This window comes from Terrapene carolina, unplaced genomic scaffold (genome assembly GCF_002925995.2).
Source record: "Terrapene carolina triunguis isolate 2854851 unplaced genomic scaffold, T_m_triunguis-2.0 Scaffold130, whole genome shotgun sequence".
NCBI classification, from domain to species: Eukaryota; Metazoa; Chordata; order Testudines; family Emydidae; genus Terrapene; species Terrapene triunguis.
In genome coordinates, this window is record NW_020664481.1 from 9,140,197 (window position 1) to 9,165,019 (window position 24,823).

The window sequence follows — 24,823 nt, forward strand, 5'->3', positions numbered from 1 at the left end:
TTCAACCAGTAACAGAGGAGGAGAAAGTGTTTTAAAAACCAAGGGTTTGTCCACACTTAAAATCCCATAGCACTTCAGGGTAGTCACTACCTGTGCCAACAGGAGGATTCTCTCATCAATGTAGGTAATCCATCTCCCTGAAAGGCAGCAACTGAGTTGACAAAAGAAATCTTCTATTGACCTAGCACGGTGTACACCAGGGGGTTAGACTGGTATAGCTTCATAGAATCATAGAATATCAGGGTTGGAAGGGACCTCAGGAGGTCATCTAGTCCAACCCCCTGCTCAAAGCAGGACCAATTCCCAACTAAATCATCCCAGCCAGGGCTTTGTCAAGCCTGGCCCTAAAAACCTCCAAGGAAGGAGATTCCACCACCTCCCTAGGTAACCCATTCCAATGCTTCACCACCCTCCTAGAGAAAAAGTTTTTCCTAATATCCAACCTAAACCTCCCCCACTGCAACTTGAGACCATTACTCCTTGTTCTGTCATCAGGTACCACTGAGAACAGTCTAGATCCATCCTCTTTGGAACCCCCTTTCAGGTAGTTGAAAGCAGCTATCAAATCCCCCCTCATTCTTCTCTTCTGCAGACTAAACAATCCCAGTTCCCTCAGCCTCTCCTCATAAGTCATGTGCTCCAGCCCCCTAATCATTTTTGTTGCCCTCCGCTGGACTCTTTCCAATTTTTCCACATCCTTCTTGTAGTGTGGGGCCCAAAACTGGACACAGTACTCCAGATGAGGCCTCACCAATGTCAAATAGAGGGGAATGATCACGTCCCTCGATCTGCTGGCAATCAGGGCCGGCTCCAGGCACCAGCCTACCAAGCATGTGCTTGGGGCGGCACCTGGAGGGGGAGCGGTGCTTAGGGTTGGGGTTTTTTTTGTTTTTTGTTTTTAAACATACTGGGGCTGTTGGGGCGCCCGGCAGCACTCCGGCCCGAGAGTGGGGCCGCGACTGGGCTCGCCACCCTCCCTCCGGCGCTCCGGCCGGCCGGGGAGAGCGGGGCCGCGGCCGGGCTCTCCGCCCTCCTCCCGGCGCTCCGGCCGGTCGGGGAGAGCGGGGCCCTGGCCGGGCTGTCCACCCTCCTCCCGGCGCTCCAGCCGGTCGGGGAGAGCGGGGCACCGGCCGGGCTCCCTGCCGGCGGGCGGGGGGGAGGCTTTTTTGCCTGGGGCGGCAAAAAAGCCAGAGCCGGCCCTGCTGGTAATGCCCCTACTTATACAGAGGGGTGGATTTTTCACACCCTTAGAAGATAGCTGTACTGACGTAAATTCCCAGTGTAGGCCAGGCATAAGAAAATGTATCTGTGAAACCACAATAGTTGGCAGGAGGACTCGGGGCAAGTGACTTTTTTTTTTTTAAGTTAGATTTCAAGTTGACTGTCTCCTTTTAAATATTCAGTACGAAACTTTGATAAGTCTCAAAAATCTCTATGCAAAAAGGAATAGCTGATGTGTAACTCTCTCTCTCTCACACACACACACACGAAACTTGGTGTTCTGCTGGCGGTATTAAGGAAGGGAAGTGGGAAGGAAACCTCTGTATAATGTCACAAAATGGACTAGTATAAGATCTCATGCCTGTTTGAATACATAGCATCTTATTTCCAAACGAACCAAACACAAAAAATTCCTGCCACTGATGAAAGCAAGTTAAAAAAAAAATCAACTGTTTTCAGAGCTTTAAAAATAGCAAAGCACCCGCACTGGAAATAAAGTCATGTTTAATAGGATACTATTTCATATTCAACAGCCTCATCTACACCCCCCTTCTCCTCCCTAAAAATATTTTAAAATAAAACCCAAACTTGTAACAAACAAAATCAACCAAGCTAAAGAAAAATACCCCATACAGAATTTTTACCCCAGAAAGGGTAAAGAGCTTCCCACTAGGGACTTTGCTTCATCTTTTTTCATGGAAGGCGATCAGAAGCTATGGTGATGGGCAGCAAGATAGACAGATAGATTTTATATAAGTAGGATAAAATTATACAGCTCTTCTAGAAGAATATTTCTTCATACTGACTGCATCATTAAGGCTCGATCCTGCCCTCTGCAGATTGGGTGCAAGGGGAGGGGATGAAGAAGAAAGCATAGAACTCATAGAAAGAACTTCCATTCCTGCCCACACTGACCTCATTGGACTTTAGATCAGGCTCCTATTGCAGTCTGGGACAGTTTAGGGCCTGACCCAAAAATCAGTGTGCAATGAGAGCACATTCCAAAGTGTCTTTCACTTCACTTATTTGAAATAGTTGGTGCCAGAGCATGTAAAACCTCTGTCGCAGAAAACAGAAAGACAACTGGGGTGGGGAACAGAATAAAAACTGAGGTTCTTTTTAACCCTGAATTTTTTTTAAAGACTTACTCTTGAGGAATTAATGGAAATTAACTTTTTTTTTATGCACAGCATTAAGTGATTAAAAGCTTGTTCATCACTTTGCTTAATTTTAGAAAGGCCTACTTGCAGATCCTTTGAAATGCATAATTAATTAATAGCAATATGGTTACACGTCTACTGAAGCAAACAGTAGGTGCAAAGTTCTGTCGCCAAAGAAAAAAAAATGCACAGAGTATAGGCAGCAATTAGGATATTCCAAAACTTTCCTTAGCTTTCCAGTGCAATCCTATCTCCTTCTGCACGGCTATTGCACATCATTGACAAATCTCACTTACATGGTGGTATTTGTTGGTCCACAACTCATTTCTACATACACAAGATTTTTTTGTCAATTGGATCTGACAGAGAAAATTAAAATAATCCTCTTTTACTTCTGCATTATCCTTTAAGTACTTAAGTTTTAATTATATCTCAGTCTACCTGAAGACATTTTGGGAAACTTCCAATAATGTGCATAAGCAGTTGAATACAGTGTAAAAGTGCATGTAATTTCCAAGTCCCCAGTTGTTAATGAAATCCCAAACATTCAGATTTTAATTGAACTAGATAAAGATTAAGAAGCTTAGCAGCAGCTGGCATTGCGAATTAGTTCTCAGCAGATTTTTATGTTGTACTCTAAATCATTGCTTTTGTAATCTTCCTAAATTGTCCTTTATCTTGCTAATGCAGATATGATTCTCAGAAAGCATTAGACTTCCACTGTTCCCATTGCCTGTAAAATCTTGAACTGTAAAATCTTAATAGTCTTTTTTTAATAAGTATTATGATCTATATGTATAATGTGCATTCAATAAAATCTTACTGTAATTAGAAGAAAAGTTTTTAGTTGTTACGTGACCTGTTTTGCAGAATAGATTTATTAAACAGCATAAACTGTTGGAGCTGCATTGAGATCTATTGAGAGCCGTCTGGCACCAAGTGGAAAAACAATACTGAATTTAATATTTGGAGGTTTATCTGCTCATATTCTCTAACAGGGCATTAGAAGACTTCCTCATTCTTGAGGTTCAAGGAGTTATGTATAAATATGGTTGCCATACTTAAATGTTAGGATATTGTACACCAGGGTGAGCAAATATTTTCCTTGAAAATGTTTTCTAGCAATCAGAGGGAATACTCTGCTTACTGCCTGCCCCCTTACCTGATCTTTGTGCACTGCTTTCCCGGGTGTTTGTCCCTCTTTTCTAACTTAGAACCTGATCCTGCAACAGATCCTCCCCACAAGGGCCCATTTTTCAGGATCCAGGCCTTAGACTATAAACTCTGTGGGGCAAGGATCTATGTTTGCAAAAGCTTCAACACTACTCTCACAGTACTTTAGAGACACAAGGTGGGTGAGGTAATATATTTTATTGGATCAACTTCTGTGGATGAAAGAGACAAGCTTTTGAGCTGCACAGAGCTCTTCTTCAGATCTGTGTAGCTCGAAAGCTTGTCTCTTTCACCAACAGAAGTTGGTCAAATAAAAGATATTGCCTCACTCATCTTGTCTGTCTTATATGGTGGGACCACCACGGCTACAACACTGCAAACTCACAGTACTTTGTCATCCACAGCAGTAGTTCATAGTACCATTATAGATGTAATTATTTATATCACCATAAGTTCATATAGTGCTTACTTAGTTGCATGCGTTGTGCATTGAAAGGTTAAAATATTTTTTCTCACGCTGATGTAAATGTGTAGTTCCTCCATGTAATACACGGGTGTAAAAAATGGATGAGAAAAGAACAAGGCACACTGATTCCCTCATCCAGAACCATGAAGCACTTTAGTTCATTTTGTCTTCATTGTAAAACACACTAGTGATTTTCCAGACTGGTTTAGGAATCTCCAACACTTTAAGGCAGTTGTATGTGGTTTACAGGAGAAAATTACAAGTGGATAACACAGCCAACTGGCTTTAGGGTTTTGGATACCTGAGATACTCTTTGGGGCAATTAATCAAACTCAGACTTCAACAAAGATGCCTAAGTACTATTAACCATGGCTGTCTAGAGTAAGGGAATCCATCCTATAGAATTTTTCATAGGAGTGGCAGTATCCAGATCTAATTAATTGCATTTCAGTACATTCGGCCTCCAAAGCTTTCTCCTACAGTTTCAGCTGAATACATTATTCTCCCGCACTTCATGTCTTGAGCTGTTGTGCTGTAATGATGACTGTGCCGAACAGTTATGCCCCACCACAGAGCTGGCTGCACTTGGGGTGAATGAAGTGATTATTAACCTTTACCTACCTTCAAGGGATGATGACTGGCTCATCTAGCTGTGTGATTCTTGAAAGAAAGATACCATAAGTGGGGCTAAGCAATTTTTTCCTATCTCAAAGTAAAATGAAACCGCTAACTTTTCAGTCTCTTTAGGTCCCTTATTACTTGCCAATTCCCCCTTAGTAATCTTCTCATTTCAAATACTGACATTCTGGCAGACCTGTTATTTTCAGAAATTATCTCAAAGTTTCAGATGGTGACATTCTGCTCAATCTTTTCAAGCATTTTCACTATCTGAACTTAAGCAAACTTACCTATTGATTCAGATGCTCACAACTCTACTTTCTTTTGTTACTATAAAACAAAGAGCAATCACTGTTCTCATTCAATTTCTTAAAGCATTCATTACAGTTTCTTCCCCTGCTCCCCTGGCATTTTTGTGTTTTCATGGACATCAGCCAAGATTTTCAAAAAAGTGTCTCCTCACTTTGGGTACCTCATTTTTTGGGTGCCCAACAAGAGACATCATTGAAGGGCTTGATTCTCAGGGGACAGGTGCTCTGATCTATCTGAAAATCAGGCTTCTTTAAGGTGTCTCAAATTAGGCAACCAGAGGCAAAAGCCACTTTTGAAAATTTTGACCATCACGTATGTGGAAGATACTCCTGGGTGAATAGCAGAAGCCACCATATTGGTTCTAGTGCTGAGACTACCATGAACCACTCTTTCAAAATGCATCATACAAAACAAATCCTGACCCTGCTGAAGTCAATAGGAACTTTGCTATTGACTTTAGTGGTGCCAGGATTTCACCCACATCTCTCTTTATGTGAGGTATTTTATCTGGTACACATAAAACCATATCACTGTCCCCAAAAAACTACCAATGTCGTGTTTGAACCAAAGTTAAAAAAATGGAAACATTTCGAGGACAATGAAATACAGTTCACGCGCGCGCACACACACACACACACACACAACACAGGGGCAATCAGTCATTCAACAAAATATTTATATTATTGTAGGAAAATACACAGAGGGGAAAAGAACTACAAAGAGATTCTAATTATTTGGAGTACTGTTAAATGGACTAGTGAGCCTTATAATTAGAAGCATAATAATCACTTTAAGACAAATAAAAATAATGGCTCTTTTGTACTACACGGCCTGATTGTAATAGTACTTTGCAATGATTTATTAGTTATTGATATTACCCTGTTTCCCCGAAAATAAGACAGTGTCTTATATTAATTTTTGCTCCCAAAGATGCGCTAGGTCTTATTTTCAGGGGAGGTCTTATTTTTCCTGGAGCTTCGGGGCCTTATATTCCGGGGTGGCCTTATTATCCGGGAGGTCTTATTTTCGGGGGATGCCTTATATTACAGCGAGAGGCAAAACTGGAAGTAGGTCTTATTTTCGGGGGATGTCTTACTTTTGGGGAAACACGGTAGCTTGTTGTCCTATCAAATTTTAGAATTATAATCACTGCTGGCCAGACTCAAGATATGCGTGAAATAACCAAGGGGAAAGAAATAACTTTTGGGGGTGGGGGTAGGGAATGTTAATTGTACAAGACAACTGATCATTCAAGTCCATGTACCTTAATCTGACCCTTACAACACACACACACACTAATTGTCTCTCTGCCAGCTAATAACCAAACCAGACACTAGTTGGCTTGAGAAAGGTTGCCCAGCGCTAAAAGCTATTGTGCTCGTGTCCACAGAAATATAGTGACTGAATACAGTGGGAAAACATCATTTCCTAATACATAACCACAGATGTTAAATTATATTTCTTCTATTACTCGAATCATAGGCAAAGGATGCTTCATTGAATACGTGAGCTATTGGAATCACTGGTACAAGTAGCACTTTCTGATGTTAAAATTCTTACTAGAATTTCATATATGTGCAACATTATATGCCAACACTGAAGCAACAAAGCAGAATAATATTGTATTGCCTCTTGTATTTGACCTGTAACCCAGAGTAGAGCTAAATAAATGAACTAGGAATTTACTGACAGTAGAGGAATCTCAGGAGCCCCAGATTAATACTTCCTAATTGTTATTCATATCACATCTGCTTTAATATATTCACTCTGTTTTCCCTACAGATAAATGCAAAGTTCAGCCAAGTGCACATATTAGTTAGCTTTCGAAACCCACCAAAACATTGGGAAAAGCCCAATAAAGATTATAACAAACTACTGTTGTAGTTATCACACAAAAAATGCACACCAGAATAAAGTAATAATTAGTAGTGCATTAAAATGCTTTACTTAATATAGTTGTGATTCTGCGGGATGTAATGTAACGTATCAGCATTTTCAAACCTTTAGTATTATTATTATTTATTCTAATTGCGACAAAAAGTGTGTTAGGTGCCTCGAGGTAAAAAGATAAGGGGCCCAATTCTCAGCTGTAGACAAGGAGTGCTAGGCACAGCTGAGGAAGGAAAGCAAAGGATCCTTCATGATCCCCCCGATCCTGGGGCCAATCTACATCAGCCTGGTCATTCCCAAATGGCTCATACAGCATCTGGGGATTGCTAGGGTACAGAGAGAGTGGTGTAGCAAAGGGGCACTATGTTAGCTGCCTAAGGCAAGAAAGATCCTCCAGGGGAAAAGACTACAAAGTTTAGGGCCACTTTGTGGAACAGAATAAGGTAGCCAGAGTCCAGGCCAGGATAAAGGGCAAACTCTCTATCAGAGGAGCTCATGAACTAAAGCTCTTCTACTGCAATGAGCTCTGCCTGGGTGGGTCCCTTGAGCCTGTGCAGAGCTCCCATGCCTTCAGTGAAGCTCCACACAGAACCAGGGGGACAAGTGTCAAAGCCGTCACAAGCTTGAAGGGCTGTGCAATCCTCCAAACTGCAGAGGGATCGGGCCCTTTGTACAGGCTCCCATATGCAGCAGGGACTGTACCATGTGCCCTCATGGGCCTGCAGATATGGGCGAGGGAGCGTGCCCAGTGTGATCAAGAATTTTACACGTCTGATGTTTTATCATAGCCATTAATTTACATGAGGGGAAAAAATCGGATAGCTATAAAACACCTTTGCCCGTATTGATCACTAAATGAATCTGTAACTTGGAAAAAAAAAAAGATACATCACTTTTTAATGCAATTAAAAATATTAGCTCTGCCTTATGGCAAGATTTAAATTTTTGCTGAGAGGGCAATTTCAGGCATTGATATTTTAAGCATGACTTTGATTTTCTTAATGCTAGAGGTTAACACACAATTGGCTATAGACCTCACTATTTTCATTAGACTTTTTTTTTTTTAAACCATCTTCAGACAGGGACAGGTAAGCAAATCATTCACAGCAATACTACTGCCTCACTCGTTCTGCCGTACACAATGATGACACCTGGATACGATCCATAATCTGACCGCTGTCTCTTTTTTTTTTTAATAGCCGAGTGGGGAAATCTTAAAATCCAAGGCGCTTTCCTTTTACTCTTCTGACTCAAATGCATTATTTTGCTTTCCCCTGCTTACATAAGAAAACAGTGTACCTGCCTTCAGTCACTGGTTGAGATGGCTTTGTTTTCCCTTCATCTGAATACAATGAGTAACTTTGGACATTGCAATACAGATGAAGCTGAGATAGCTTATATTTTCAATTGTTGTGTAGTGCAGCCGTATATTATTTCAGCTACCTGTAATGTCAGCAATGTAAACACAAGCCGAAGATACAATCGGCTTCATTTGTGGAGCTTTAACGTACCAGTCTTTCAAATCCACTTCGCTAATTTTTCAAACAATAGTATTACTTTTCTGGACAGCAAGTACATAACCTGGTAAGAACAGATCTATTCTGACAAGCAAGGCAAATTGTATAATGCTGCCTAAGTGGCAATGAGATTCATTAATTAGGTGGCTGCTTTAGAGTGTTGTTCCCCTGCAGCTATATTCTGCTCCAGGGTGTTTTCAATAGTATTGAATAGATGAAGCAATTACTAAACAAAATCCACTAACTGATGGCTACTGTCAGCTTCCTCTGGCTGCAGTTTCAGAGGGGTTTATGTATTTCCCGGACTATAGGATTGAACATAGAAAAATCAGTGTGATAGCATTAAAATTATTCACATTTAGGGTGTGATTTTTAAGAATAGCCTCTACTTTTGTCAGCACAAAACTAGAGGCAGAATTAATTTGCTGTTGCAAATGCTAGCTGGAGGATAGCTAACTGCCCAACAGCACATGCAAACCGGGTTGTCTGATATCTAAAGGCTAGTATTTGTGCTCACTATTAACTGCAGGCACAAAACTACACAAGTAGTAACTGGTCCTTCTTTGATTGCAATTGCCTAGTTTGCATCTGTATTTGCGACAACAGCATATGTACACCTAACTTTTAAAAAAGAATAACCTTGTGGCGAGCCAAAATGTTCTGGTTCTGTTTCATGTGCTACTCATCAGTGTACTGTAATGCTGCCACTGTTTTATGGTTCCCATAAGGAGACAAAATCCTGAGCATGTAAGCAAAATAAATATAGTACAAATGAGTCTTCATTAATAACAAACATCGTTTCATATTAAAGATGTGATAACATGCTTTTGTGTCTGTGTGTTGTTTCAGTTATGATGATGTTTATATTGTGCCCCATTAAAGTTGGGAGCAAAAGTAAAACAGTCTTCAGTCAGGAACATTTCACTGAAAGTTTAGGGTATCTGTAATTGTAACCAATTCTGCTCGGCATTAAATCTTCAAAGAATGTCAAAGAGTGTCTTAAAAACTAGAGATGCTTGACTCTATATAGATGAGGAACAGATGCACCTCTGTAATTTGCCCATAAACAAGTAAAAAAATGAACCCATCAGCTATTCAGGGATACTTGCATGCAATCTGGCAGACACATCCTTTTTTTCATTGTTTTTTTGTTACAGTTTTTAATGTCTTCCGAACCAAGCCAATGCGCAGTGCTGTTAAAAAGCTTTTACACCGTCATATGTTTGTTTTCAGAAACTTACTAAACAGAAGTGCCATCTCAGAACTCTTGCCCTTACATAAAGGCGTTAGCCACTACTCTTAGTCTCAGAACTCAACAGAACCCACCTCTCACTGTAAAATGGGCACACCCAACGTACATTTATTTTCTGAAAAATTGAGATCACCTATCCTAAAAGTTTTCTTTAAGGTCACATCAATGAGTTTGCAGAAAAGAAGTCTGCATCAGCAATTAAACCAGCTCTCAAATGCAAGAAAGACATTTAACTGAGCTCTTCTAGCTATTTTTTAAAAAAGTGCCTCTAGAGTCATGTCTGGCTTTGCAGAGAAGTGCACACACTTACTGCTAAGTATTGATCTAATAGCGCAAAAAAAAGGGGGGGGAGGGACGGGAGACAACCCACAAATCTGAATGACTTTCAGCGAAAGCTTTCAATAAAAAGCCATTTCAAATAGAGGTTCCAAAAACAGGTTTTGGTCAATCCAATACACTTTAGAGTGCCCAATTTTTGATCTGATTTTCAACCTACACTTTAAGATTAGTAGGCACTTACTAAATGACACATTTACCACGATGAATCCATTTCCCACTGTTCTGACTGATTGCAAGCACCTTGCTATGAGGCACATACACAACCTGTCACTGACATGTTAAGGGAAACGGTCAGCAAGATGTAAACTAACACCTAATGCAAAGTAATCAGCACAGAAATGATGACTAATGTCTGGACTGTATTCAAAACAAAATCAGTCACAGGCCTCAGATTCAGGTAAGGCTTTCAAACCTCTGGAAATCCTATTTCCCTTCAGACTAAGGATGCTTCCATGCTTGATAAAGGCATGGCTAAGCAGATGATCAGAATGGCATCACTCTGATAGTCCACTAAAAAGTACAAACTGTGTGCTGATTTCTCTAATGAGCCAGAACATTGACACTTGGATTACATGTCTATGAAGTAATCCTTTCATTTCCTTATCTAGAATGAGCAGAGAGAAAAGGAATAGAAAAACCAGCTCATTTCTAACTAAAGATTTGCAGTTACAAATCATTAAACAGGACTGAGTAAGATGTACATCAGAGGCTGATAACATGTGAGCTCTTACTTTGTTGAACTTTGTTTGCTAATGATCTCCTGCCTTGACTACTGCAACTTTCTCTGATCTGCCTTCCCTGCCTTTGGCCATGCCCTACTCATGTCTCCAAAATGTGACTGCTAAAGTCATCTCTCACTGCTACTGCTTCACCTGTGACAGGCTTCCTGTGTCTTAACACATCGGTTCAAACTCCTCATCCTCACTCGCAAGGCCCTGCATTGCTGGGTGTCCGGTTGTAAACCAGAACTCCCGGTTGAAAAGGGACCCTGGTGGCTCTGGTCAGCACTGCTGACCAGGCCATTAAAAGTCCGCTTGGTGTGGGGCTAAAAGGCTCCCTACCCGGCTCCGCACGGCTCCCGGGAAGTGGCCAAAAGGGCCGGCCCACAACATTTTGGCACCTGAGGCGGGGAGCTCAAATGATGCCTCCATGCCCCCTCGCTTGGGCCAAAACTTTGAAAGGTCTCAGTTCTGCCTTCTTCCTCTTCTACTCTGCTACCTACCCCAATAAAAGAGAACTTAAAATATCTTGTTCAAAAATGTTAAGTAACACTTAACTTTCAAACGCCTGAACAGAAAAAGTAACTTTTCTTGTCTGCATAGTAAACACTGGCATTTTTATCCGTTTGAATAATCAAAGTGGTGCTTTCCGTGCCTTCTTGGTTGCAAAGATTTGAACTGCTTCCTGAAGGTCTACAGTCTGGGCCAGCTCATGCTCTATTGAGATTGTTGCAAGGCCTACCAGCCTATCCGGTGTCATTGTGGAGCGTAGATGTGTTTTTATTAACTTCAGTTTGGAGAAGCTGCGTTCTCCAATGGCAACTGTTAGAAGTATGTGCAGAGCAACAAAAGCATTTGGAAAAAGGGTGGTCATCTTATTTGTGCACATATATTCCAGAACAGCCTTTGGAGTTGATCCTGCTGAAATGTATCTTGAAAGGACTTTCAGTTCATCACCTAAACCACTCGCATCAATATTGCGCATGTCATCATGTGTCAACACTGTCTCTAGTGCCCCACATTGCTGGTGTAGGTCTTTTTCAGGTATAGTGAGGAGTTTTGGAATATCATACAACATCCCAAATATACTGCTGTATTCCTTGAGCTGCATGAAACGTTCAACTGACTGTATTGCACAATCTAGCACCTGGTTAAAGAATTCAACATTGAATTGTTGCTTGGGGTCTCTTATGGGATTATCCCATGCCTCGTAATCAAAATGTCTTCTTCTTCAGTGACTCTTGTATTCTTGAATGGGTGGGAAAATAGCTTCAGTGTGAAGTTCCTCTGCCAACTTCTGTGCACTCTTCAGAACGTTCTGAAATCCCTCATCTGACCGGTAAGACTGTAGGCGTGACTTTGCTTTGTCCAGTTGTTCCATTGCTCCAGATATATCAGGGTCAACACCTTGGAGTCTCTTGCTTACAACATTTATTTCAAACAGTATGTCATGCCACAACACCAAGCCACACAGAAATTTGAAGTTATGTATGTTTCTGGTGATTCCATTTCCCACTGCCACTGTTCTCCCATGAACAGTTCCTGTCATAGCATTATCCTCTATAATGGCAACTATGGCATCATCTATCTTCCCAATTTGGTGTTTGATAGGCTTTACGCCTCCATTCGACTTTCCCATTGTGTGGCACTCAGTGGTTTCAGTGTCAGAGAGGGTGTTCCCAGATGTTGCTTCAAAATTTGCCATCAATGAATTGATGCAGAGAAAAATACATAGATGCTTTGAATTACATTAAAAAATTCAGCAGCCTCACTAGAAGCTGATGCTGCATCACTGGTCACCAAGTTCAATGAATGAGAACTGCACGGGACAAAAAAAGCTCGAGGGTTTAACTCTCGGATCCGTGTCTGCACTCCTCTGTTCTTTCCTCTCATGTTGGCACCATTATCGTAGCCCTGCCTCTCATGTCAGCTATCGCAATTCTGTATCTTCCAGCTTTTTAAGAAGCACAATTGTCATACCAGCTCCTATAGTATCATCAATGTCAATAAATTCTAGAAAATGCTCTCTGACAGTCACCATTGCAGGGACATTTTCACTAGGTTCTGTTGTTGTTACAAAACGCACCTTAAAGTCATTTGTTCCACATGGCTAATGTCAGGTGTGCCGTCCAGAATAACAGAGTAATATCTTGCTGACTTCAGATCTGCCACAATCTTCTGTTTAACTTTTGTTGCCAGTAACTGTATGGTCTCATTTTGAATTGTTTTTCCAAGGTAGTGGTGTGTGTATATTTCTTGGGGGGTGACTCTTCTTAGATGCTCCTGGAGCAAGCATCAAACTCAGCCATCAGCTCCACAATTTTAAGGAAGTTTCCATTGTTTGGCACACACGGCTGATCTGAAATGCCACGCAGTGCTAGGTTTTGGGTAGCAAGCATTCTCACAATGGCAATGAGCCTTTTCAGAACATTTTGCCAGTAAAAAGACTTTGATGCAATGTTTTCTTGATGCTGATCATCTATGGTGGCCTTTAACCTTAGTCTCATCTCAAGCTCTTTCCACCTATGGAATGCTCTCTGATGATTTGCTGCCTTCTCATGGAAGGCCAGATTTCTAGCCAGATTTTTCCAGTCCCTCCCACACTCTGAACCCCTTGGCCCCAGCCTGGAGCCCCAGCCTGCATCCCAAACCCATCATCCCCAGCCCCACCCCAGAGCCCACACTCCCAGCCAGAGCCCTCACCTCCTCTCGCACCCCAAGCCCCTGCCCCAGTCTGGTGAAAATGAGCGAGTGAGTAAGGGTGTGGGAGAGTGAGCGGGGGCGGGGCCTCGGAGAAGGGGTGGAGGGCAGGGGGCGGGGCAAGGGTGTTCAGTTTTCCGTGATTAGAAAGTTGGCAACCCTACCCCCCACCGCCTGCCAATTTCTACGCTCTTGACCATCTTTGAGCCTTATTCCTCTCTTCATCTTTTCCCATTCTCAGTGCCTTCTACCATGCCAACTGAGAGCGTCTTCCTGTCCTCATGCATCAGGCCAAACAGCCTCTCTCTCCTGCTACAAATCCCTTCTTAAAACTTTCAGATATCCCTCTGGAGAGGTGCCTTTCCCAATGACAGCTAAAAAAGTCTAAACCCTGCACAGTCCACAGTCGAACATACAAAAATAAGAACAGCAATACTGGGTCAGAACAATGGTCCATTTAGCCCAGTAACCTGTTTTCTGACAGTGGCCAGTGCTAGATGTGTCAGAGGGAATGAACAGAACAGGGCAATTATCGAGTGAATCATCCCATTGTCCAGTCTCAGATCCTGGCAATCAGAGGTTTAGGGACACCCAGAGCATTGGGTTGTGTCCCTGACTCCCTGATTATCTTTGCTAATAGCCATTGATGGACCGATCCTTCATGAATGTATCTCTTTCTTTTTTGAACCCAGTTATACTTTGGATCTTCACAACACCCCCTAGCAAAGAGTTCCATGGGCTGTGTGGTGTGAAGAAGTACTTCCTTCTGGTTGTTTTAAACCTGCTGCCTATTAATTTCATTGGGTGACCCCCGGTTTGTGTGTCATGTGAAGGCATAAATAACACTTCCTTATTCATTTTCTCCACACCATTCATGATTTTATAGACCACTATCATATCCCCCCTTAACCATCACCTTTCTAAGCTGAATAGTCTGTCTTTTTAATTTCTCCTCATATGGAAGCTGTTCCATACCCCTAATCATTTGTTTGCCCTTTGTACTAATTCCAATTCTAATATATCTTTTTTTGAGATGGGGCGACCAGAACTGCATGCCGTATTCAAGTTGTGGGCATTCCATGGATTTATATAATGGCATTATGATATTTTGTGTCTTGTCTATCACACACATACCCTTCATGATAATGAAGAAATTAACAATAAGACCAAATTCAGATCAAGCCTTCTCCCCAGGTCCTGGTTTTCCTAGGTTTCCTGCTTGAAACCTACTCAGTTCACACCTTAAATCCTCTCAAGAGAGCCATTCCCAACTCTCGTTGAGGTTACAAGGCACTTGGCCTGTGGGCAACAGCAGAACTTTTGTAACTCTTTCCCAAAAGATGCAACACCTGCTCCCAAGGTGTGGTGTTTCAAGGAACTTCCAGGTCCTCCCTCTTCTGTCTTGTGTGTGTCTTTTTGTGTGTGGTATTTTTCTTCTCTTATTTAGGCCACATACTTTTCATGAGAGGGAACATCTCTTATCCACGTTCTGTAAAGCACAATGTAAATTTACAGCACGTCACAATTTTATTCAAATACTAAGAATTATACAAAGTGACAAAGAGTCCCGTGGCACCTTATAGACTAACAGACGTATTGGAGCATAAGCTTTCGTGGATGAATACCCACTTCGTCAGACACAACATTATACACACAGTTAAGCACCATGACATAGAACTGCTCGGATTCCAGGATCACATTTCATTTTTAAAGAAAAGTCAGAACATGTAAAGCCAGCCCCCACAGATTAAGTCTTTGTCTCACATATTCAATGTTAATATTAATAATTACACACAAATACTAACTGGATTTCATTGGTTCTTCCTCACTTACCACTGCAATTTACCATGATGTGGCAGACACGGGTTTGTTTGTTTTTTAAACAGAAAATTAAGACCTCTGCTTTTCACTGATGTGTGTTGTAACAAAGGGAGAGCTTGTTGAAAAATGCCAACTGGGGGGTGGGGAGGGTTGCACATTTCATAGCTTGTGTTGGCCAAGCTCGCTGCATGCATCAGGGGCCTCTTGCATTCCTCCATCCCCCTCACAAGCTCCACTACCCTCTCTGTGCGCCTCCCATTTTCCCCTCTCCCCCATGCCAAGGGCTCTCTGGGCTCTCTCCCCTTGCTCCCAGACCAGGTTCCCCAATCTCTGCCCCCCATGAAGGGTTGTGTGTGTTGTCATTTCCCTTCCGGCGCAACTGCAGAGTTGTTTGAAGCTACAGCTGTGCTTATCAGCTGGCAGGGGCTCCATGTGTCCTCTATTTTTCCCCTTTGGTTTTCCAATTTTTGCCAAAAATCAATGAAGTTCTGGCCAATGATGCCTAGAACACTCTTTGAAATTTAGGAACTGATCAGATGCTGCATTCAAAAGTTATCGTGTAATGTACAGACAGAAGAATGCCATCAAATTAAGCGTAAGAAGGTTCAAGCTTGGCAGATTAGTTTTTGTGGTAATTTTTTTTTAAATTCCATTTTTTTTTAATTTCTCATGAAAATATTTTGGTTTTTCACTGGAAAGGAAAAACCACCCTCCAGTTTTCAAACCCCCCCCCTTTTTTTTTTTTTTAATTAAAACCTATTTTTTAAACCAAGAACTTAGATTGTACAACTCTTTTGGATACAGACCATCTTTCTGTTACGTGTCTGTACAGAGCCTGTCACCATGCAGCCCTGGTCCGTGAATGCGGCTTCTGGATGCTACACAATACAAATAAATCATATTATTAATATGAAATTGAACATTTTAATCAATTTTGGTTCCGTTTCTAGTATGCCGGAACTCTGGAAAATTTCAACCAGCTTTAAATAAGGTATAGAGGTATTTACTTTTTTTGAAAAAATTAAATGTCCAGGTTATTTTGTTCACGACCTATACTATTCAAATTTCTTAAGAAAATCTGATTTGAATCCTAGCAGAAAAAATTGCAAAACATGAATACATGGGCATCATACTGTAGTGTGTAACAGTTACTACTGCAGGGAAAAAGTAACCTAGTCATCAATTCAAATAAACACTCCACTGGTACTTATGATGATTTATCAGCACGGATATTGGTGGGAGTTGATGTATTTGCGCAAGATTAAACTGGCGCCTCCAAAGCACATTTCGAGACTCCAAATGGGAGGAAACAGAGGAGATGGAAGCAGTAGGTGAAAACAGTTTAAAATATTAATAAAAAATTAATTCAGAAATTGTAGACTCAGAAAGTGCGATGGGACTAATTCAGGCCTTTATCGTGCAAATATCATGCAAATATTACCGAGTGTACTACTACGACGACAGTCCCATTGTGTTGAATTGCAGGGTTGGTCCTTTGCATTGACCATTGGTTCTCCTGTAATGCATCTACATCATCTTGTAAACGTGTGTAATTATCAACTGTTAGAATTTCAAAAAGACAGGGAAGGCAAGAACCACAGCTCAAGGCCACTCCCATAATTAATATAACAATACTATTAATTTCCATTGTGGTAGCACCTAGGACCAGGGCTCCACTGCACTAGGCGCTGTACAGACACTGAACAAAAAAGATGGTCCCCTAAACGTAAGACAAGAGACAAAAGATGGATACAGACAAATGAAAGACCACATAGAAACAATGAGATAATATTAGTCACATGATAGGCACTGGTCTCAGTCCACCAACTGCCTAACTACTGTCAAAGTGATATTTTTCTTAAGGTGCTCCTCAAGATCTAATTGGAATCTTTTTTACTATGATAAAAAAGACCAAAGCCATCACGATGTCACGTTATCCACCCCTTTAACCTAAAGCTAAAGGAAATATCTGAGCCGTGAAGGACATCCTTTCACTGACTCCTTTCCAACCACACTAGTTACACAGAAGCTCTTCATACTAAAACAGAGAAGCTGTCCCAAATCCATACTTGATGGCTTATTTGGAAGGAAAATGTTTGTTGCAAGCAGTATTTTCCTCTCACTCACTTCTGTGATCATGCAGATGAAAAAGTAAGTTTCGCAAGTCTTTGATTTGGTTTGTATTTTGTTAAAAGGGGTAGTTAAAGATGACAGGCCAAAAGCAAACTTATGATATGGAAATGCACCATTTTCTTCAAGTTTCTGGTCAATTCAAAAACTTTTCTGTGTTTCCTAACACACTTATGGTACTCTGCATTAACCAGTGCCCCAAGGTTAGCATGCAAAGCACCCATCTTTCCCAAGCCACACTGTCTACTTTCTCTTCCATTCCTATGTGGAAGCAAGTTATTGACATTTGCAGGACTCTGAACTCTCAGATGACAGGAGGCAGGACGGCAGGCAAATTCAGAATTTAAGGCCACAAGAGACCATTAGATCATCGAGTCTGACCTGCTGAATAGGTGACAGGCCATTAAATTTCACCCAGACTCCTGTATTGAGCTCAATAACTTACATCTGGCAAAAGCATAACTTCCAGAAATATATGCAGGCTTGATTTGAAGACTTAGGGAATCCACCACTTCCCTTGGTAGTTTATTCCAGTAGTTAATCACCCTTACTGTTAAAAAAAAAAGTTCCTAATTTCAGTTTATCTGACTTCAGCTTCCAGCCATTGGTTCTTGTTATAACTTTCTCCATTAGACTGAAGAGTGGAGAGACACAGCAAGCAGCAACATGGTCTGTGAACCTAAACTCAGAGGCTAGGTACAATTTTATGATAATGAGCTTCTTACATCTTACTTCATCAAGATGGCTTTCTTTGCAAACTTTACTAACTGATTGCAAGCAATGTAAAACAAATCACGTCACCCACAGTTGCAATGCAGCCACCTCTGGAGTGAAATGTGGCAGCAGCTGATCAGCACAATGATAGGTTAGGTCTGGAAATGAGGAATACCATATGCAGTTGAAACACCAGAGGACATTTAGGTCTGCAGAATATACTGAAGCATTACTAGTAAATCAAATTAGAGTATGACAGTGCAACCCCTTTACACTTGTAAATATAGCAATGGGATTTTTAAATTAATGCTCATTAAAGACCCACATTTTTTTCAATAAACACTGGTGGCAAGAACATTGGTTTTATGTCTCATTTGGAAAATGGCACCTCCAACATTGGTGCAGTGGTTTAATTAGATGTATTAGTCCTGCGTCCCTTTCACAATAGATTTAGTATTTACATAGGTCTAGACCCTCCGGCCCTTACACAGCAAATCTCCCACTGGAATTAATGGGACGAATGATCTGAAAGTTTTGCCTGCCTGAGGAATAGTCGCTTACCATTTTCCTCTGCCATCCCCTATGGTCACTCATGGTATAAGTACTCTGTGTGCTACTGGAGATGGACAATATGAACCCTGTTCCTTCTGCCCCACAAATGCAGGTCTGTAGTATTTCAGCTGACGTACTATAGCTATCAGTAGTAATAGGTCCTATAGTTTGTCTGGGAGTCCGTTAGTGGAGGGCAACATCATGTTCAAAAGCACCTTATATCTGTTTGCATTATTATTTATCATTTCTATTGCAGTAGTGCCAAAGGATCACAGCCCTGTTGCACTAGGCACTGTACAAACACAGTCCCTTTCTCAATGAGTTTACAATCCAAAAAAACAAAAACAGAAAAGGGGGTTTCACCATAGAGCTGTATAAGACACAGGCTTGCCAGCAGGTTGATAAAACACCTGAGATAAAGTAGTATAATCAATAAGAATAGTGTAGATTTAAAAACTATTGAGTATGACATGATCAATTCATACCACAGTAAACTAGTAGAACAGAACATCTGCAGCTACAATAAGCTAATTTAATGATACTTCATCAAGTGCTCACACTTTCAACTACTGTTGTTCATGGTACAATGAAGCCTGTGTAAAAATATGTCATGAGTCAATATGGCATTGTAGAGAAAAGAAAAGACCCACACATCATTAAAATTTTAAGTAAGCCTTCATTAAATAAAATACACCAAATTAGCTCCTTCAGAAGAATTTAATTAGTCAATACATGCAGGTTAAACTCACAATATACCATTGTTATTTTGCGAAGCCATTCGTTTTCTTAAAGATGTGTCATAAAAAGGATTTTTTTTTAAAAAAAGCTAGTAAAACACCACAATTCTTTTAAGAAAAAGACAAAGTATCCCTTGTAGACCATGCAAACATCTCAAAACATTTCCATGTGAAAACATTTTTCATTGGTACTGTGTATAGAATGCTGCCTTGTTAAGTTGATTTCAACCATGTTAGCCATCTTCATTAAAAAGGTCAGGGATAAGATTCCACTTTTCCACAGCAAAAAAACTCACCAGCTGCAGAATAAAGGAGGGACAACAGATTTTTAAACAGAAAAGAGGAATTATCAGCTACCTAGCTTGAACTGAAACCTTGGGAAGCCCCATCTGCAGTTTCAGACATTACAAATCATGATAATTATGTGAGTTTGCGAGCCCATATATACAATTTCAATACCTATGAGGAACTGCAATGCTGCAATGTCCACAATACAAAAACATTGCCATCTCATTTTGAGAGGCTTCAGGCTACTTGTAACAGAGAGAGGAGATGAATCAATAAAATGTTATCAGTAAAACAGTTTGATTCCTGCACAGTTAAGCGCATGGCCACTTCTATATCTCAATCCCCTCCGGTCAATATAATTTTACACAGTTACCCAGTTCTCAGCAGTGAAATGATACTGGTGGATGTTTCAGAAATTCTAAAGCACTTATTTCTACGTGGGGGAAGGGAAAAAACAGAATACAATTTTTTTTCTAATTTGGTTCAGAACCACAGATCTTTAACACAATCTTAAATGCTAATAGTTCTCTGCCCCAGCTCTGGTAAATTAAGTTATTCTGAAAAGGTTCACTAGGACTAATCCTGAATGATTTATGCCCCCCCCCCCCCGCCTCCAAATTCAACAGGAGATTTGGGTGAGTAAAGCAAGTAAAGTTTGGATTTGATCTTTCACTGCATGTAAAGATGAGACTTATAATAAGGGTTAGTTTCTGCCCACTTTACTCAAGCACTTTTTAAGAAAAGGGGAAAATGCTGGTGAGTAAGGCAAACAGAACTTGGCCCACCCAGGAGGATTTAAGAAACCGAAAATAATACTGACATAGACGAACTCTAAAGTTAATCTAATATTCCATCATATATGCATGTAATTCCTCATGCATACCCTTAATTTCCAGCTTCCCATCTGAGCATGTAATATAATAATGCCTACGGTTAATCACACATCTCCAAAGAGTTGCATTTCCTGGATAAATAAAACAGCAAATATACCTCCAAACACAAGAAGAAATCATTGTCATTGCTAACCAACTACAGTACTCCAGAGGCAGGTAATGTTCACAAGGAAGCTCATTTTAGACACAAATCCACTTTCCTTGATTTAATTTGATAATGGCTTAATAAATGAGTATAATCCTATTAAGGGCCCAATCCTGCTCTGACTGAAGTGAAAGGCAAATCTCCAATAGACTTTAATGGGAGTAGGACTGAGCCCCAACACCTGTGCAAGGTTAAAAATATTTCTGCTTTTTCATTTTGTCCCCATTTTCATCCAATTATCTCTCATCTATTTTCTTCTGCTAGTCAGCACCCTGCGCTGCACCCAAGAGGCTAAGATAACAGCTGATCCCACAGCCATTAAAAGACAAAAGGCATTTGCTATGAGTATTTGCTCTAGTGCAATAACTCCTACTTTTACACTCAATTCCAATTAATCAAGGATTATGTCGCTAACAAAATTTCACTAAAACCAAGATCAAGCTACTTATTCTCCCTCTACCTCATAGCAAATCTGTTCTGAAAGGTTTAGTTTACAAATATTTTAAGATCATTTAAAAAATGTGCAAACCCTACAGAATGTGTGCATGGTATTTTTTTTCTCCCTTTGCTATACCTTTACACTAAGAAACACGTATAGCTACATTGTTGGCATAAAATTCTAGCTTCATGGTTAAAACATAAGCACGATGTTTTTTTCTGTTGAAAAAACAAAAAACAAAACAGATTTATATGATACAATCCAAGCTGTTCGAACATGTTTGGGTTTTTATGTGACAGAGATCGGTTTATAACTTTCCACTAAATAGGCTATCATTTTAGCATTGTAAAACATTAAACTTACATTTAAATAGCAAAACTGTAGTGATCATCACATGTCCTATCTCACCGTTCTGCACTGTTCATCCACAACAAACCAGGATGAAGAAAGCGGTTTATCATACTAGAAGATCAAACTTACCAAAATACAAACAAATCAGTCCCTTTTTTAAAAAATAACTTCAGAAATCAAATAACTTGCTGGGGGAAGGTTAGAGCTTCCCGAATAGAGATTCCATTGGGAGAAGGAGTTTTAGATTAACACCACAATACATTCAGAAATAAATAGATAAGCCTTTTGCTCTGCAACACTAGCTGATATTGCAAGACTGGAACTAAGTCTTAGAAAACAGAGGGAACTGTTAAAAAGCATTTTTTCCCCGATCTGTCTGCTTTTGTTTTGTAATTGAAACCATCAAATGAACCACATTTCTATATCGCATGAGGGATTATCACAATGAAAAATATTCTGACTTGATAACACTTTTTAATTGTAAAATTTTGGTCAGCTTTGTACTTAAGCTAGGAGGAAAAATGATTTTTTCACTACACTGATAGAGCTGAAAAGCAATAAGGGAATGCCAAGATAACCACAAGTATGGGCTGTCTTTCTGATATAATACAAGTCCTTTAAAGTGAGAAAACAATGTGATTAGATACTTGTGCTGGGGGAGAAAGATACAGTTAGCAGTTTCACTCCATCTGTGAAAATTCCTGAAGCCTGGTTTCCACTTCATTTGAATATGTGGATTAAGCAGCACCTACTTAGATTCACCTTCAAGCTGGAAGGAGCCCAGTTTTCACTATCATTACTAATGCCTCTAGCCATGGTTTGTGTGTTTTCACTAACAGTGATCTCTCCTCGTTCACCAGGGTTGGGTTTTTTTCAGACTGGTGGGGAACCCAGGTAACAGGCGAGTAGGTCACAGCAGCACCCATTCCCAGATAATGAGAATGCGCAAAATTTTGCTATGAGCCCATAGATTCCAAGACTAAAAGGCACCATTGTGATCATCTAGTCTGACCTCCTGTACAACAGACCATAGAACTGCCCCAAAACAATTTCCAGAGCAGATCTTTTAGAAAAACATCCAATCTTGATTTAGAAATTGTTAGTGATGGAGAATCCACCACGACCCTTGGTAAATTGTTACAGTGGTTAATTACCCTCACTGTTAAAAAAACTACACCTTATTTCTAGTCTGAATTTGTCTAGCTTCACCTTCCATCCACTGAATCGTGTTATACCTTTCTCTGCAACACTGAAGAACCCATTATAAAATATTTGTTCCCCATGTAGGTACTTACAAACTGTGATCAAGTCACCCCTTGACCTTCTCTTTGATAAACTAAATAGATTGAGCTCCTTGAGTATCACCATAAGGCGTGTTTTCTAATCCTTTCAACTTTCCGGTGGCTCTTTTCTGAACCCTCTCCAACATATCAACATTCTTCTTGAACTGTGGACATCAGAACTGGATGCAATATTCCAGCAGGGATTGCACTACTGCCAAAGACAGAGGTAAAATAACCTCTCTACTTCTCCTTGAGATTCTCCTGTTTACTCATCCAAGGATACATTTGCCCTTTTGGCCACAGCATTGCAGTGGGAGCTCAGGTTCAGAGGATTATCCATCATTATCCTCAAATCTTTTTCAGAGTCACTGCTTCCCAGATTATAGTCCCCTACATTCTTTGTTCCTAGATGTATCATTTATATTTAGCCATATTAAAACACATACTGTTGCTCAGTTTAGAAAGCAATCCAGATCACTCTATATCAGTGACGAGAACTCTTTATTATAAACCACTCCCTCAATTTCTGTGTTTTCTCCAAACTTTATCAGTAATGATTTTATGTTTTCTTCCAAGTCAGTGATAAAAATGTTAAATAGCACGGGCCAAGAGCAATCCCTGCAACACTCCATTAAAAAGACAATGATAATTCCCTGTTTACAGTTACATTTGAAGATCTATCAGTTAGCCAGATTTTAATCCATTTAATATGTGCCAAGTTAATTTTATATTGATATTGTTTTTTATTCAAAATGTAATGTATTACCAAGTCAAATGTCTTACAGAAGTCTGAGTATATTACATCAACACTATTACTTTTATCAACCAAACTTGTAATCTCATCCCCAAAAAATCGAATTTATGCTCATAAATGAGCAATTCCAATTCCTCGTTTGTTACCCAAGCTCCTAGCATTGGTGTATAGGCAATTAAAGCATTTATTCTCTTCATGTCCTTTGGTCGCTTGACTAACTTTGTTTTCAACATCTTGATTCTGTGCTAAATGAGTGCTCATATCTACCCTCTTTTTACCCTCCCCTTTTGTTATTGCTTTAACATCCTTCTGACTACCCAAGCCAGCCTGTTCCTGAGGAGACTGGCTCCTCTTCTACTGAGGTGGAGGCCACCCAGATTATACAGTCCCCTCTACCTATGGCAGGTGGACCAATGTTCCACAAAACCAAAACTCTACAGCACTTACTTAGCCAGCGGGTCTCTTCCAGAATCTTCTGTCTTCTAGCTTCTTGTGTTCGCAGTACAGAAAGGATCTCAGACAAGATCACTTGGACATTATTATTCTTCAGCATGCATCTGAAGTCCCAGAAGTCATCTGTTATTTGTGAGCTATCCCATGATACCATATCATTAGTGCTGATTATGAACCATCACCAATTGCCTGCTGACTTCAGAAGCCAATCTAATCTTAGAATGACATCTCACGTCTTGGCAGTGGAGCTTGGTATACCCTAAAATAAATCAGCCAGCACTCCTGCCAGTGTAGCCTTACCCAAAATCCATACAGTCATTTCTGGGGCCATTAGCCAACCCCACTAACCCTTACTCCCTAGATACTGTACTGTACAGCTGTAATTTATAGCAAAATTTGCCCCAGTGTTTTATTAATGTTGCTTTGATGATAAATCTAGCCTGAGTGGACAAGAAATTACCACTGAGATTTTCAAAGCCACATAGGAGATTTGGAAGCCCATTTCCCATTAATTTTAGACAATGGCTCCAATATCAAACATACAATAGCTATCACAGATGCCAGAGGAGTAGCTCATCAGTAGTGATGTTGCACTTCACATATGAAATATCATAACACGAAGTAGCTTCCATTAACTCTCTGCATTCTTTATTATCTTATAATTTCCAAAAAAGAAATCTAAAGATAAGGCTACCACGAGAACCAAATCCCAATGGCATTCTCATGTTAACCACAACCCTATTATGGTCCCTTGTTCAATTAATAGATCATTTTATTGAGTATTCACTGGACTATCGAACTATTTTTAATACTTCTAAGCTTTATGTTTATAATGAGACTGACACACAAATTCTAAAGATTATGTGCAATAAAATAAAGCTTTTTAAACAAGTAGG

At 40.3% G+C, this 24,823-nt stretch overlaps 1 protein-coding gene across 2 annotated transcripts in view; it reads right to left on the bottom strand.

Annotated features, from left to right (window-relative positions):
• The window catches only part of CDH4 (cadherin 4), a 643,793-nt gene that overhangs the window by 596,624 nt on the left and 22,346 nt on the right, over window positions 1-24,823 (bottom strand). The gene's annotated exons all lie outside the window — the stretch shown is intronic.